This window comes from Aquarana catesbeiana, linkage group LG02, assembly GCF_042186555.1.
Source record: "Aquarana catesbeiana isolate 2022-GZ linkage group LG02, ASM4218655v1, whole genome shotgun sequence".
In the NCBI taxonomy this organism is placed as follows: Eukaryota; Metazoa; Chordata; class Amphibia; order Anura; family Ranidae; genus Aquarana; species Aquarana catesbeiana.
In genome coordinates this window covers 49,459,145-49,476,402 of record NC_133325.1, presented here as the reverse complement: position 1 = coordinate 49,476,402, position 17,258 = coordinate 49,459,145, and the positions used below count along the sequence as shown (strand labels likewise).

General features: G+C 39.8%; 1 protein-coding gene across 2 annotated transcripts in view; it reads right to left on the bottom strand.

Moving 5' to 3' along the window:
• LOC141126853 (retinal guanylyl cyclase 2-like) overlaps positions 1–13,333 on the bottom strand; it is a 211,856-nt gene extending 198,523 nt beyond the window's left edge. For both annotated transcript variants that reach the window (XM_073612862.1, XM_073612863.1), the window contains exon 1: positions 12,409–13,333. The gene's annotated coding sequence lies outside the window, so the exon portion shown is untranslated. The remainder of the gene's footprint in view (positions 1–12,408) is intronic.
• Between the last annotated feature and the right edge of the window lie 3,925 nt (positions 13,334–17,258).

Below are 17,258 nucleotides of genomic sequence, written 5' to 3'. Positions count from 1 at the left end.
TCTGGTCATCCCAAACGTCTTCCATTTAAGGATTATGGAGGCCACTGTGCTCTTAGGAACCTTAAGTGCAGCAGAAATTTTTTTGTAACCTTGGCCAGATCCTTGCCACAATTCTGTCTCTGAGCTCTTCAGGCAGTTCATACATCAAGTATAAACAAAATATGTCTTATATATATATATATATATATATATATATATATATATATATATATATATATACACTTAAATGAAAGGCAAGAGACATTCACTAAAGCAAAAACCAAAAGGCTTTTGGTTTTTGCTTTAGTGAATGTCTCTTGCCGTTTGTTTAAGTGCAGTCATAGATATACAAAAGACATATTTTGTATATACGTGATGTATTAATTTGTATTTTTCTTTGTTTCTGTTGCACAACTAAAGTTGTCGAATTTTAGGTTCTTATATTTAAAACAAATGAGCCTTCATGTTCTTTCTTGAAGAAGCCATACGGCGAAACATGTAAAAAAAAAAATTAACATGACTACAGTAAATCATTGGGGGTTATTTACTAAAGGAAAAGCCCCTTTGCACTACAAGCGCACTGCAAGTGCACTTGAAAGTGCACTTGGAAGTGCAGTCGCTGTAGATCCGAGAGGGACATGCAAGGAAAATAAACAACAGCATTTTAGCTTACACATGATTGGATAATAAAATCAGCAGAGCTTCCCCTCATTTCAGATCTTCCCCTCAGATCTACAGCAACTGCACTTCCAGGTGCACTTTCAAGTCAACTGAAAACCGTGGGGAGAAGGTGTTTAGAAATTTCCCTATGCAGATACATGTAAATTCATCTGTATTAGTAAAACCATGAGTTTGTTTTAGTATCTCTATAGTTTTCAATACAGTACCAATTCAAGAGCTCGTCTACAGATAGGAAGCCTCTATCCACCCATTTATCAAGATTTAAGTACAGGATAAGGAGTTCCATTGTTTTGTTAGGAATACGTATCTGGTGATTTCGTATGGGTTGGAGGACATGTTCTGCTTTAATATGAAGCATGATTGCAGGCAGTTATGCTAGCAGTATATTAAAACATTTTTAATTATGTTTTTTCCACTTTAACATTTAGGCTTTATTACCTGTTGAATATTTTATAGAGGCTCCTTCACAATGTTTTGGTCTTGAATCTTACTTCCGCGGACCATTGTGTTGACAAGTACAGCCCACTGCTCACTTACCCCTTTGAATTTTTAATGGTGCTTGCAGATTACTCATTAACGGGCTCAGAAACAAAAAGGAGCTCCAGAACCCACTGCCATCAGCATACAAATATCTTAATAAGAAAATAATAGAATTTTTTATGTTCTATAAAGATGAACTATTATACTATTTCCTTCTTAGGTCCTGCAGTTTTACCATGCTATTGTTCATTATTATAACTATAACCCAACTGAAGTCCTTTGTTCATTATTCCAAAATATAACTAAATAACAGGGAAGACATTTTGGAGTTGACTTACTTAAGTAAAATAGACTGTGCACTCCGTAAGAGCAGTTGCTCCAGAGCTTAATAAATGATTGGAAGTTCTGCTGACTTCCATTATCCAATCACGTGCAAGCAAAAATGCTGTTTTTTTTTTTTTATCTTCTTTGTATGTGATTGGATATTCTTTGCAAAGTGAAGCTTTACCTCATTTACTAAGCTCTGGAGCAACTGCACTTGCAGAGTGCAATTGCACTTCGAATAGTGCACAGTCTATTTGCCTTTAGTACTGTAAATCAACCCCTTTGAGTTCTGAATTTCCTGAAATTTTCGTGAAAATTAGGAGATTTCCACAAAATGTTGCCATTTTGTCAACATGCATTGCATCAAAGTGGCAAGAAAAATTAACTTGGGTTTTAGTGGATTTTAAAGGTACAATAGGCATTAACCGTTTCAATTCCGGGCACTTTCACCCCCTTCCTGCCCAGGCCAATTTTCAGATTTCAGCGCTGTTACACTATGAATGATAATTGCGCAGTCAAGGAACACTGAACACATGTGAAATATTTATCATTTTTTTGAGATAGATATAGCTTTCTTTTGGTGGTATTTAACTACTTGCCGACCAGCCGCCGCAGTTGTACTGCGGCAGAATGGCACAGCTGGGCGAAACGACTTTATGTTAGGTCGCTTCGCCCTGTGGCCACTAGGGGGTGCACGCGCACCCCCCCGCTCGCCCCCCGAACCGATGCGAGTGCCCGGCGGTCACGATCACCGCCGGGCTCCCGCAAACGCCGCTGACACATGGAGAAATGGGATCTGTGTGTGTAAACACACAGTTTCCGGTTCTCTGAGGGGAGAACAGACAGATCTTCTGTTCATACAGAGTATGAACAGCGATCTGTCATCTCCCCTGCACAGTCCCCTCCCCCCTTCAGTTAGAACACAAACTAGGGAACACAGTTAACCCCTTGATCGCCCCCTAGTGTTAACCCCTTCCCTGCCAGTGACATTTTTACAGTAATCAGTGCATTTTCTATAGCATTGATTGCTGTATAAATGCAAATGGTCCCAAAAATGTGTCAGAATTGTCCGATGTGTCCGCCATAATGTGGCAGTCCCGATAAAAATAGCAGATCGCCGCCATTACTAGTGAAAAAAAAATTAATAATAAAAATGCCATAAAACTATCCCCTATTTTGTAGACACTATAACTTTTGCACAAACCAATCAATATATGCTTATTTTGATTTTTTTTACCAAAAATATGTAGAATACATATCGGCCTAAACTGAGGAAAAAAATAGTTTTTTATATATATATTTGGGTGATATTTATTATAGCAAAAAGTAAGAAAGAATGCATTTTTTCAAAATTTCACTCTTTTTTTTGTTTATAGCACAAAAAATAGAAATCGCAGAGGTGATCAAATACCACCAAAAGAAAACTCTATTTGTGGGAAAAAAAGGACATCAATTTTATTTGGGTGCAATGTTGCACGACCGCGCAATTGTCAGTTAAAGCAACACAGTGCCGAATCGCAAAAAGTGTTCTGGTCAGGAAGGGGGTAAAAAAATTAGTTTTTCTATGTTTCTGTTATAAAATTTTGTAAATAACAAATTTTTCTTCTTCAAAGATGTGCGCTGATAGGCTGCACTGATAGACACTGATAGGCTGCACTGATGGGCACTGATGGGGCTGCACTGATACTCATGGCACTGATGATTAGAGCCCAGTGTAAACAATGTGCTCACATTCTTGCCAGTTAATGGCTCTCAGATACCGCGTGGGAGGAAAGCACTGCTGATAACCGGCAAGTCTGTTTACATGTGGTCAGCTGTGATTGGACACAGCTGATTTCATGGTAAAGGATCGCTGTAAATGACCCTTTACCCCAATCTGTGATGAGCGGTCACAGAGCACACCTGATGCGCGCCGCAGGAGGCGTGCAAGGGGGCGGGGTTCTAGGAGGACATCTATGGACACACTCCCAAAACTGGATGACCGTGCTGTAGCTGTCTTTTGGCTATAGTGCAGTTGGGAAGTGGTTAAATGATTACTGAGGGTTATGGAAGCTCCTTTAAAGTGGAACTTCACTCAAAAAGGAAAGATCCACATATTTGCATCCTACTCCTCCATTTCCCCTCCTCTTTAACATTTGGGAATTTTGGGAGGGGGGAGGGGAGAGGAGAACTTGGTTTTGACAGGTATTCGCTTCCGTGTCCAGTTGGCAGTATTTGTACCTGTTGACTTTGAATTGGAGGGGGGGGGCCTGGAAAACGACCTTAAACTATCCTTGCATACACGAGTGCCCCCATAGCAAGTGGGGGAGCAGTCAGGAGTGCCCTCAATAACAAGCATGGGGAAGGAGCCAGGAGTGTCAATGGGGGACCCGAAAAGAGGAGAATCGGGGCTGCTCTGTGCAAAAACACTGCACGGAGCAGGCAAGTATAACGTTTATTATTTTAAAGAAAAAATGTTTTTACAATCGCTTTAACTACAGTAAATACAGGGGGTGTGGTCGGGAAGTGAGTGGGGATGGACGTACTTCCCGTGAGCTCCGCAAGCCTCCTGTAGTATATCCTGTCTCCAGGGCACTGAACACCCCAATATTGCTCTGCAGCTGCTCCCCGACATATCCGGACACTACAGGCACATCTTTTATGGCTTCCAAAGTCAGGGGTAAGCCACAGTTGGACCCGCGGCATCTGTGCTCCACATAAGGCAAGGACTCGGGCGCCACCGCCGCCATTTTGTCGAAGACTGCGGCTTCTCCTCATTCTTCACCACACGCCACAAGGATGGAGTCTCCTGGGCTGCACAGAGTTCCGGCGGGGGCCCTCTGAGAGTGCTATGCCCCCTTCTACCCCTGAGGCTGGCATAGAGGCAATCACTAAACCCATACTAGAGGCTATAACTGCCAGCAAGGCGGAATTAATGGTCAGAATTGATCACCTGGCATCAGAATGCAAGCTCATCCGCCATGACGTTGACAAAATAAGGGGCCGACTGATGACTGCGGAAGGTCACATCTCGGATGTGGAGGACTCCACCTCCCATACAGCCCAGCTATCCGAACTGCAGGATATGGTAAGGGCAGTGCAACACAGGGCGGATGACACAGAGGATCGGCAGAGGAGAAACAATGTGCGGGTGGTGGAGTTCCCTGTAGGGGTTGAAGGTTCTAAGACCACTACATTCGCTGAACAGTTCTTTAAACAGCTACAGTGTACTGGCTCTAGAAAATCTCCCTTCAACTTATGTTGTGGAGTGAGGCCATCGGGTTCCCACAGGTAATCGCCCCCCTGGTGTGTCTCCTAGTCTTTTCCTTGTGCCATTTCTGAATTACCAAGTTAGGGATGTGATATTGGCAGAAGCCAGGAAACATCCTGAATTATGCTATGAGAATGCAAGAGTTATGATGTTCCCTGATTTTTTGGGCTGAAACCCAGAGAAGACTGCGCTCTTCCACTAATATTCAGAAGCGTTTTGAGAGAGAAAGGCCTACAATATAGTATGCTTTACCCCAGCAAGCTTAGAGTGCAGCATAATGGTGCTGTAAAATTCTTTGACACCCCGCGGGAAGGGGGCTGGATGATGTCCCTTAAAGTTATCTGAGATCTGAATACAGATATCTACTGCAAGTTCTTCTTTTTTGCTGTTTTCTGCAAATCCTTATGACTGTCCTGAGTCCCTTACTTGCTCTACCACCTGGTATGTGCCTTACCATTTTTCTTTGGGGAGCTGGATTAGACCCTCTCTAAACTAAGGGATGGGGCCCTGTTAACTTTTGCCTGACTGATTTGCGCAGTCTCCCACGTAGGTTCTTCAGCTGCTACTTGAAAATCCGGTTGAACTCCCCATTTTTGTTGGTCAAGTTTTGGGTAAAAGCTGTCAATAGAACTGTTTTTCTTTAGTTTTGGTTTCTAGTGAAGCAGCAGGGATGGATTTTAGTTTTTGTTTTTATTTTCCCTAGTCTAGATTGTCTCAGGTCCCTACTTTTCTATTGCACTGCTGAATGACTGGCCCTTAAGGTCAACTGGTACCGTACCTTCTTCTCAAGTATCCTGGCTGATACTTACTGTTCTGATACTTACTGTTCTGATACTAATAATGTTAAAATTGTCTTGTGGAATGTTAGAGGACTAAATGATACATTTAAAAGGGCTTCAGTCTCTTATAGTAAGCCACTAAAGCCACATGTGGTACTAGTTAAGGAGACTCACCTTGATGGAAGTAGAATTGTTGCCCTCCGCAGACCTTGGGTGCAGCGTGCACTGCATGCCACCCACTCTTCCCTGGATAGGGGAGTTTCAATTCTTGTTAGCAAATCAGTTTCCTGCACTATTCATCAGGTGATCTCTGATCCAGGAGGTCGATATCTGGCTGTGGTATTAGATATTGTTTATCATAAAATGGTTATTGTGAATGTTTATGTGCTGCCCCCATTTCAATCGAAGGTACTATATGAGTTGTTGCCAAAGTTAGCCCCCTTTGCCCAGCACCCTATGATATTTATGGGGAACTTTAACATATTCTAGATGTCAATCTGGACTTCTATAACCCTAATAGTTAGTTAGGCTTCCCAATCGAGTTCTATCGGACCTACATGGAGCAGGTATCTCCCAGACTATGCACACTTTTTGAATACTGTCTGGACCATCAGACTCCATGCTGGAGGCCTACATGGTGTTAGTGCCAAAGCCTGGGAAAGACCCCACTGAATGCTCCTCTTACAGGCTGATTGCACTTTTAAATGCTGACCTTAAAATTCTTACTAAATTTATAGCCACGAGACTAGCTAAGGTCATTCCTTCCCTAGTAGACATAGATCAGACTGGCTTTATGCCTGGAAAATCCAGACACGAACCTCCATGGGGTTTTCACACACCTTCAACTTCCGTATATTGGCCAGTCCACAAAAGTTCTAGTGTCAATTGACATATAAATAGCATTTGACATTGTGGACTGGCAATATATGCATAAGGTCCTGGAAAAGATGGGTTTTGGTCCGCAATTTTCAGATGGGTGACACTATTATATAGATCTCCCCAGGTAGCAATCAGACTTGGATTCTCTGTTTCTCTTTTTTTTTCCCATAGGCAGGGGCATGCGACAGGGCTTGTGACTGGTATGCATCTTCTTGACTTGGTTGATGCTGTGGTCTTGTCTAATGCACACAGGACCCTTCTTAACATTTTATTATTAAGGCCATTCTGCTACATTGGAAAAAACCAACTCCTCCAACGGCATCCTCCTGGAAGGGATTGGTTAATTCCATGATCCCCTTCTATAGAGCCACATATATCTCCAGGGGTTGTGAGAAGACATTTACAAAGGTCTGGCAGGAGTGGATGGACTCATCCTCCACTGTGGGGTAAGGGACAGATGAGGATTGAAACTCCCAGACGATTTACTCTTGTATAGCAGGCGGGACAGAGGCTCAGATAACAATAATCGATAGAGGGCTTATCATCAGTGTCCTTTACTTATAAGGTATTAGTGATTACTCTTGTATTTTTTGACTCAAATGTATGTGACATTTGCGGAGCTAGGTGGGCTGAGGGCCACCCATCCCTTTATACACTTGCTATGGGACCTGATTTTTACAGCTTTACCACTCCAGCCCATCGGGGCTTCATAGTTGGAAAGGAAACAGTTGTGGGGTTCGATAGGTTGGAGTTTGATAGGGTGGAGGAGGGGGGAACTTTATTAGGTTGATGTATGTATTTTTATTACACGGCTCTGCGTTGCCAACTTAAGGCGATCTCTATTGTATTTGCCAGTTTTTGTAAACTCAATAAAAAATTATTTTTCAAAACTACACTAAATACAATACAATAAATACATAAATACAAAAAATAATAACAAAAAAACCCACTGTAAATAAAGAAAAAAAAAGTAGATTAGTTGCCAGCCAGGTTTCCCCTGAGCAGCTGAATAAGTGTAATTATGAGTCTCCCCATTTGCCAAAATTTTGCCAAAACCTGTAACATTTCAGCGAAAACTATTTTGCAAAAAAAAATTCACTCAACCCTAATAGTGAAAAAAGCTATATATATACCTATAAATCTTTCATAGCTGAATTATACAAATGAAACGAGTTTAATCAAGTTGAGATACCTGCACAAACCCAAATAGAAGTAGCTGTCTTCAGTTTGGATTCATTTTTTATGGAGATTTAAAATTTCTGACTTCTGCCCTAAGCCCTACTAATCGCCATTCTGCTATCCAATCAGAGGGGGATCATGGAGCTCTGGTAAGAGTCCATTCCTGCTGTTTTGGTGGTGGATTCAACTACCTTCACGCAACACCTTTCTGATGACATGTAGCTGACATTTTATGAACTTTTTAATTTTCAAATTTTGCACGGGTGTTTAGATGTTTATCATCAGTTTATCAACATTTATATACTTTATTCTTTTCACGGGACCTTATATGAACTAGTGATTCTCATATTTGTGTACCACATTTTTTCTGTAAAGCACATATTTTAGTTTATTAATTTATATGTGCACATACAGATGCTTGAGTTTTTTATTCTAATGCACCTTTTGGCATTCATTTATGCTTGTGATTTATCTTGATCATTTATTTTGAATATTGGCATCACTTTCTGTTAGCTCTATTCTGTTTTTTTTCCCCTATCCAATCAGAGTGCCCTTGTTAATCACTTATTAATCAATGACAGGTAGAGAGTGGTTAGTGGGCCTTAGACCAAAAGTCGGGGCCATCCTTTTCCAATAAAATGTTATGCTAGTTTGAAGCGTAACCCTCTGGGTGATCTATGTACATTACAAAGATGTTAACAAACTTTGTTGCAGATTCCTACCTTTTGTTATTCTGAAGAAATCCCTGTGTGTTTGTCTGTATCCATATGGGAAAGTGAGTCTAACAGGAGTGGTTTCATAATTCTCATTCAGCTGTGCTCCTGCAGGGCTCTATTGAGGAAAGTTGCTGGGCCTTCACCCCTTTAGCCATGATTTGCTATGAAACTATCATGAAGAATAGGTAAGAATATCTACTTTAATTGTTTTCAAACAAACTTGTTGGCAAAAAAGGTCAAACGGATACAAAATTCTCTTCCCCTCATTACTCTAATACCTAGTCTAATGTGTAAAGCTGTCAAATACCTACCTACGCACCTTTTCAGATTATCTTCAGCACAGTTGTGGTTTGTCAGGGGGTTTGTGATTTGTCAGTTCTGCCTAAATGTCATTTTTTGACAACATTCAGCGGAACCACCGCCAAAGCTGTGCACTGATACAGAGCTCTTCCATTGTATGCAGGCCCAAACTCATAACTAACTTAGGCCTCTGTGCACCCTAGGTTCAATCTAGTACCTTGGTATAGAAAATGGTGATTCAAGCATTTGGCCACTATTGCTTGTTTCTTGGTCTCAGCAGAAGGGGACAATCATAGTCTTGACACAGCCTATGGCTCTTTCTAAATGTCAGTCCAACAAGATCCTTTATTGGAGACAGTTATGACCAATGCCTTGGCCTCAGTCCTGGTCACTATTTATTAAGTTTAACATATTCAGTAACTTTATCTCATTCCTGCAACACATTTAAGTTGGCTATTTAAAGATGTTTTTTTTCCCTCTTGAGCTGTTTTATTTTTTCCTTTTTTTTTTCTTTCTCTTTGTGCATTAAAGTGGTTCTAAGGGCTGAAGGTTTTTTACCTTCATGCATTCAATGCATGAAGGTAAAAAACCTGTGTGCAGCAACCCCCCCAAACCCCCCTAATACTTACCTGAGCCTGATCCCGCTGCTCTCCTCGCTCTCTCCCTCCTCATTACCTCAGACACAACAGCGGGAGTCATTGGCTCCTGCTACTATCAATCACAGCAGTGAGGAGGGAGTGGAGGGCAGGGCTGAGCCCAGTTCTGTATGTCAATGAACACACAGAACGGGGCTTGGGAGAGAGCAGGCACCAGTTCCCCCAAAACAAGCTGCTTGCCAAGGGGGCACTCAGCAGGGGGAAGAAGCCAAAAGTGCCGGGTTGCTGCTGCTGCCGCTGTCAATCACAGCCAATGAGGAGGGAGTAGGAGGCGGGGTTGAGCCCCATTGTGCGTGTCAATGGACATACAGAGCGGGGCTCAGAAGTGAGCATGCACGAGTGCCCCCATAGAAAGTGGCTTGAGGGGAGGAGCCAAGGATGCCCGAGAAGAGGATTGGGGGTGCTCTGTGCAAAACCATTACACAGAACAGGTAAGTATAACATGTTTGTTATTTATTTAGATTTGTTTTTCCTTTAGTATCACTTTAAAAGAATATCCCCCAAGAGCTGGATATAAAATTAGTTGAAGCTGAGATGTTCTGTTCAAGGAACTCTATTCCTTGTGTTTACATTTTCATGTAATATTGCATATGGGGGTTCCTTTCTCTTGACTCACCCAGGCTTCACAATGGGTGCTAGTGGTACCTGTGAGGTCTGGGGCCCTGAACACTTTCTCACTTAGTGTTGGCATCTATGTAATCTTCTGAGTATTCATTGGTGAAATTACATTGTCTCCAGTTTGTGCTACTCCAGTTGGGATCACAGCAGAATCTTCTGGAAAGCACAGAACAGTAGATTAGAAGTGATTTCATCACAAACCCAAGTTGGCATGATTTACCAAGATTGTCTCAAGCCAAAAGGGTTGTGACTTGTAGGATCTAGCTTGGCTTTTGGTCCAGAGGCACCCGCAGTGGTGCCAAGGAGAGTGAAGGGAGTGAGTGAAGGGAGAGTGAGAAAGTAGATTTATAATATTAAGTAAAAATGTTGTCCGGTATAGTATCCCTAGAAATCAAGACTATTATAGGTAATGTAGCCCTTTTAAGTATACTCCTGGTGTTTGCCAGAGTTGCCATATGCCTAGTCCAAGCCCAAGTGATGTCACCTGTCCTGGTTTCCATATTCTTCAACATTCAGAATGTAATAGCTCCAACCCGTAAGATTTTATTAAACATTTAAGCAACAGAGTCAGGTCTCAGTGATTTAATTATCTTCCCTGGACTTCTCTGTACCCTCTATTGGAATTATTCTTCTTCACAAGCTACCAGTTTTGTCTTCATTAAAAGGAAGTCATTAAGGGATGGAAAAGCATGAAGATAACCTTTATATATATATATATATATCATATTAAAAGCACATTTAGTCCTACAGAAACAGCTCTTATGTAAACTTGGAAATGTTCAGCCATAGCATTATAAGATAATTTTGTAATATGCCCTAGGAGGGTAAATGATATTACATGTTTTATGTGTAGTCATTTATTTTATATAATATATAGATTCCAAATATTATTTAAAGTGTATGTAATGCCCAGACTTTTTCGGATAAAGTATCGAATATTTTTTTTTCCCTTTCTGTGTCTCGTTGGGGAGATCGCCCTTTACTTCCTGTGTCAGAGACACAGCAGGAAGTAAGAGGGAATCTCTCCAAAGTGAGGGAATATTTTTGAACTGTTGTCATCAGAACACATTTCTCCACTGAAAGATTTCCCCTCATCTCCTTTTATTGTGACAACTCAAAAGTGTTCCCATCGCTTTCTGTACCGGGGACAATGGTTAACAAAGCCAAGGTAAGGGTGATACTCCCCAATAAGAACACAGATGTCAATAGCAAACTGATGGGCTCTAGCTTTTCCGTCCTCTATTCATAAAAAATAGAAAAAAGTTTGGGCTTTACATATGAGGGTTCCTCAAAAAGTTTCTGCACCTTTTAAAACTTTTTATTAAAAATTTCAAAAACAAATGGCATCACTTTTCTACCTAGTCACCTTCCTTTGCAATGCATTTTTCCCAGTCACATGACACTCTTGGACATGACCAATTTGCAGAGGAGTTATTGGGACTGCATTCGTACAGCATTGAAGTCTTAAGTTCAATTATCCCAGGATCTTTGTATACGTGGGATTTTTATGTTCTCCTGGTATCTTGGTGGGATTTTTATGTTCTCCTGGTATCTTGGTGGGATTTTTATGTTCTCCTGGTATCTTGGTTTCATTCTGCCATCTAAATGTATAGTGAGAGGCTAATCATCTTCAACCTGACCCTAGTGCTTGTGTCTCTAAAGACCATGGTATGGGTGTTAGACCATGGTATGGGTATTAGAGTTGAACCTTCTATGGTGCACTGACTGATGTAACGATACCATGTACACTGTGAAATTCTATAGACCAGGGGTCTCCAAACTAAGTAGTTCAGGAACTACAATTCCTATCATGCCTAGTTGTGTCTGTGAATGTCAGAGTTTTACAATGCCTCATGGGACATGTAGTTCCGCAACAGCTGGAGGGCCATAGTTTGGAGATCCCTGGAGTTGATTTACTAAAACTGGAGTGTGAAAAATCTGGTGCAGCTCTGCATAGAAACCAATCCGATTCCATTCTTTTGTCAAAGCTTAATTGAACAAGCTGAAGTTAGAAGCTGATTGGCAACCATGCAGATTTCGCTCTCTCTAGTTTTAGTAAATTAACTCCTTTGTCCCACGTAAATTATTAGATATTCTACTAAGAGGATCTAGGGTGATCTTCTAAAATGGAATCTCTTCACCGGCTAATAGATAAAATATTCAATCTCAAACCTATAGTTGTGATTCTATATTGTAGAAAACACTGGAAAGACTTGAATTGAATATTAAAGATCCATAATAATTCAAGATGCTAATATTCTGGAATTATTAATATTATTAATGGAATTATTAATATCACAAACGATTTACAATGATTCATTTTCTAAAAAAAAAATTAATAAAACAGGATAAATAATATCCATTAATTTGCACCAGTTTACTAAACATCAGCAAATAAATACAGTTTTATATATCTTGCTTTTTTTTCTCATGAAATACCTATCTATTTTTATACCTTAACAAAACATGTAAACCAAACAAGTGCATTTTATGGCCAATTTATAATTGTTTTATAGTGGTTAAAAGATAGGTACACTTTGACACAATTTGGGATTGGGTTAACTTACCATTCAAGGGCCCATTATGAATTTTGTAGGAAGGACATATTAGGTAAAGTGCAGAACAGAGCAGCCACAATCTGACATTGATGTCTTCTCGGTCTCCTCAAGGGACCAAACTTTCAGCACCATGGACAACTCTGTGTAAATTTAGTCATAGATCCTTTTGTCCGGACAACGTTCCCTTTCATGTCCTTAACCAATGACTATTCCGTAGCTTCAGGAACCAAACGCGAAGGTCCTGGTCCTTTCCCCGGTGTCCTGTATCTACTCAGTGTCTTATCTTCTTTATCTTCAATTAAGTTGTCAGCAAATTCCATACCAAAGGGTCAATGCTCCAGCCATGAATAGAAGTGCACCAGAACCAAAGTAACATTGCAAAAAATATATATTTCTCAATAAAAAAAGGTTAAACTCGATCTGTATCAATAAATATTACATTTCACCACTTCTTCCAAAACGTACGGTGGTGGTAAAACAATTTTTCGAACCGTTCTTAGTTCGCTCCAGCCCGGTAGAATCCCACTAAGTGACAAAAGCTGATTTTTTGTTTTGATGTTTCTGTTTTGATGTTTGTATAATTCCCAGTTCAAATTGTTTCATAACTCAGATGGTTGAAATGTATCTGCTGCTGTTTTCATAAGTGTAACCTCTAGGTCAGGCACACGGCTTACTTGGAGCTGTGAGTGTGTTTAATCCCTGCTTTGTGTAGGAAGCTCCATAAGAAGATTGTTGATGCTGTGTGTCTCTCACACCTTAAACTCTTCCCTGCTATATGTATTCCTCTCTATTGCTCGAAGAGCCTCATACAAAGCATCAACGTGTACAAAACTGGGTTTGGAGGAACAGATGTGCACTCTACAGACAGAGCCACAAAGAGACGGGAGATAATCAGTGACGGCAAACCATAATCACTGCATAATTATTTTATTTTTTTATATTGTAAAAACATGACACCTGGGGCATTTAAATAAATTAATTAGAGCTGAACAAACACAAGGACATCTATTATGATTAAAGTATCTGAAAACTAGTTCTTAAAACTTCCACTAATTTGTGCTAATTGATTTGTCTTTTTGAACTTGATAGAAATATGACTTATGTTAAAAAAGAATAAAATATATTTGATTTTTTTTTTTTGTAATGTTGTTCTATTTAAATAATTTTGTGCTCATAAGAAAACAGAGAACAATATCATTTTATAAGGACTTTTGAAGTACAAAGCAATACAAAGCATTTTTTTTTACCCAGAAATTCAAAATAAACATCATCTAAAATCAAAACATGGGCAACATGAATGTAACATGAATGGTGTGGCGCTAAATGAGTCTATAGTTGCATAAGCATACTAACTCGGTGGCACATAACAATTTTTTTCCACCTTTGTTATTCTTATTGTTTACTTTCTTTCTGGTTTCTTTTTTAGTTTTTTTGTGTTTTTTTTTTTTTTATTGTGTTTTTTCTTTTTTTCCCCTAAAAATATGTAAAAAAAGAAAACTGTTGGGGCTCTGCAATGTATCCCCACAAACAACATACATTTATTATCGGTACTATATAGAATATTTCTGAGTAGGTGGTCATTTTTCTCTTTCCTTTTTGAAAAAAGCACAGAGCCGAGTAGACATAGTGGGTAAATGCAATACCAGTTTTATTTAATATGTATTATTGTTTATGGTCAGAAGTTTCTGACATGTAATACATGAGGGCATCTTGAGAATCTGTGGATTTAATATGTATAAAAAAATCAGTGAACAATATCATTTTATAAGGACTTTTGAAGTACAAAGCAATATACAGCATTTTTTTACCTAAAAAATGCAAAATACACATTATCTTAAATCAAAACATGGGCAAAAAAACCCAACTAATAAAGACATACATTTATTATCGGTACTATATAGAATATTATTTTTTTTTCTTCAATTTTTGAAAAAGCACAGAGCTGAGTAGACGTAGTGGGTAAATGTTATTCTTATTGTTTACTTTCTTTCTGGTTTTATTTTAGTTTTTTGGTGTTTGTTTTTTTTTCTTGTTTTTTTCTTAAAAATATGTAAAAAAAAAAAAAAAAAAAAAACTGTTGGGGCTCTGCAATGTATTCCTACAAACAACATACATTTATTATCGGCACTATATAGAATATTTCTGAGTAAGTGGTCATTTTTTTTCTTTCCTTTTTGAAAAAGCAGAGAGCTGAGAAGACATAGTGGGTAAACTTTTCTATTTGATATGTATTATTGTTTATGGCCAGAAGTTTCTGACATGTAATACAAGGTCATCTTGAGAATCTGTGGATTTACTATGCATTAGGGCAGTGGTCTCCAAACTGGGGCCTGGGGGCCAGATGTGGCCCTTCACTTGCTTTTTATCTGGCCCTTGGGGCAATATTTAACCCACTAATACCAACAGTGGGACATAATTTCCTCCCTACTAACATCAGTGAATTCGCACAATTGCTCTTAATGATACCAATGATGGGGCACAATTCCTCCCAATGACACTAACGATAGGGTACAATTCCTATCAATGACACCAACAACTGGGCCCAATGACACCAATGATGGGGCATAAATCCTCCCAATGACACCAACAACGGAGGCACAAACCCTCCCACTGACACCAAAGATGGGACATTGTTTTTTCCCTGCTGATGTTGGGACCTTTTTTAAACCCAATGGCCACAGTCCGGCCCCCCTAAAGTCTGAAGAACAGTAAACTTGCCCCTTATTTAGAAGTTTGGAAACCCCTGCATTAGGGTATATGAAAATTCATGGTATTGAATTTTCATAGACCACAAGTAAGGGATTAACTCTTTCCTTGCTCAGGAAAACAAGGTTGATGTTTAGGGTTGCAAACTCACTGCTGTCTGTACTTTCTTTCTTTAGATCAGGGCTTCTCAACCAGGTTTTCATGGATCCCTAGGGTTCCTCCACAGGTTGCTAGGGGTTCCTCCAGCAATGAGCAATTTCTGCCTCTCAGATAGGTTCCCACTGACACCATTGACCTTTTTTTTAGCTATCTGTAAGGGGGTAATTCTTCTCAATATCCACCAGTGTAAGGAGCATTTTGCGCACTGACCATCACACTAATGTGTTATGAGTTGTAGATTAGCAGGAGTTCCCTGAGAACAGAAAGTTATTTCAAGGGTTCCTATGTCTTAAAAAGGATGAGAAAGGCTGCTTTAAGATTAGCGCTATATAAGGACCTGAAGGACCAGAAGGTTTTACCTTCTTCCTGACCAGGCCATTTCTTGTGATACGGTTACTTTATCTGACAATTGTGCGGTCGTGTGACGCTGTACCCAAATAAAAAAAAATTTTCCCCACAAATAGAGCTTTCTTTTAGTGGTATTTGACTACCACTGCAGTTTTTATTTTTTGCGCTATAAACAAAAACAGAGACAATGTTGAAAAACAATTTTTTTTTAACTTTCTGTTATAAAACACATCCAATAAAAATGTTTAAAAAAAATCAAATTTCTTCATCAACTTAGGCCAATCTGTATTCTGCTACATATTTTTGGTAAAAAAAATCCCAATAAGTGTATATTTATTGGTTTGCGCAAAAGTTATAGCGTCTACAAACTATGGGAAATTTTTTGGAATTTTGTATTTATGATTTTTTTTACTAGTAATAGTGGCGATCTGTGATTTTTAGTTGGACTGCGACATTACGGCAGACAAAGCTGATACTGGTTTGATCAAAATAAGTGAATGTGGTGTTATTTACCACGCACATATCCCTACAGTGAAGCACTTACTTGTTTTGTGTTTTATTTTTCACTTTTTATGGATCACGTATATTAATCATTTCACTTATCAATTATCACTAAATTTTGTTTTTTTACATATCCAGCGCTGCACTTCTTGTTATATATATGACACTAAGTGACACTTTTTTGATAACCAGTGACATTATTACAGTGATCATTGCTAAAAATATGCACTGTTACTGTACTAATGACACTAGCAGAAAAGGGGTTAACACCACGGGGGGATCAAAGGGTTAAGTGTGTTCCCTGGGAGTGTTTTCTAACTGTGTGGGGGGTGGACTGACTGGGACAACACAGAGATCCGTGTTCCTGCTTAGCTGGAATACAAGATCCCTATGTCTTCCCCTGTCAGAATGGCGATCTGCCTTGTTTACATAGGCAGATCACTGCTCTGCCTTTGTGGGGAACGGTCGCCAGTGGCTGGCAGACATCGCATCCACTGGACCCGCTGATTGGCTCCCCCTCTGGCCAATCGGCATGCGTGTGCCCACACAGGCTAGGAAACGACATACAGGTTCATCGTTTTGAGCAGCCATGCCACCTTGCCACAGTAAATCTGCGACAGGCAGTCAGCAAGTAGTTAAATTGTGTATAATAGTAATAATATCACAGCCCTGCTTTATAATATCATGCTTCTGAGAAAAAGGTGGACTCCAGGATATGCAAATATATCTAAATACAGTAGATGTGTATTCTTCCTTGAATCTCGGTGTGCTTTGTGTTTTTCTTCCAGATCTGTGCAGTAATCCAGTGTGACACTTTACTTCTGTACAGGAACTTCCTGAAATAAAAACCGCTCACTGCTGCTCTCTCTCCTTGTGCAGGGGGACTGGTCTTGTCTCCGCCCCCTCCGGTAGTTTTCTGCAGGGAGCCTGTAGTGGGTGGAGCTGCTGGGCCCCTCCCATAGCTCTACTCCCTGCACAGGCTATGTACAGCATGATGACGTCACTGCTGTTTTTTACAAGATAACATCTGGATTTTTAAAGTCATTTGCTGCAGACAAAGTGGATATATATTCTTTGTGGCTTCTTAGGAATCTATTTAACTGAAAGTCTTTGTGCCTGGAGTTTATCTTTAAAAAAGATGGGAT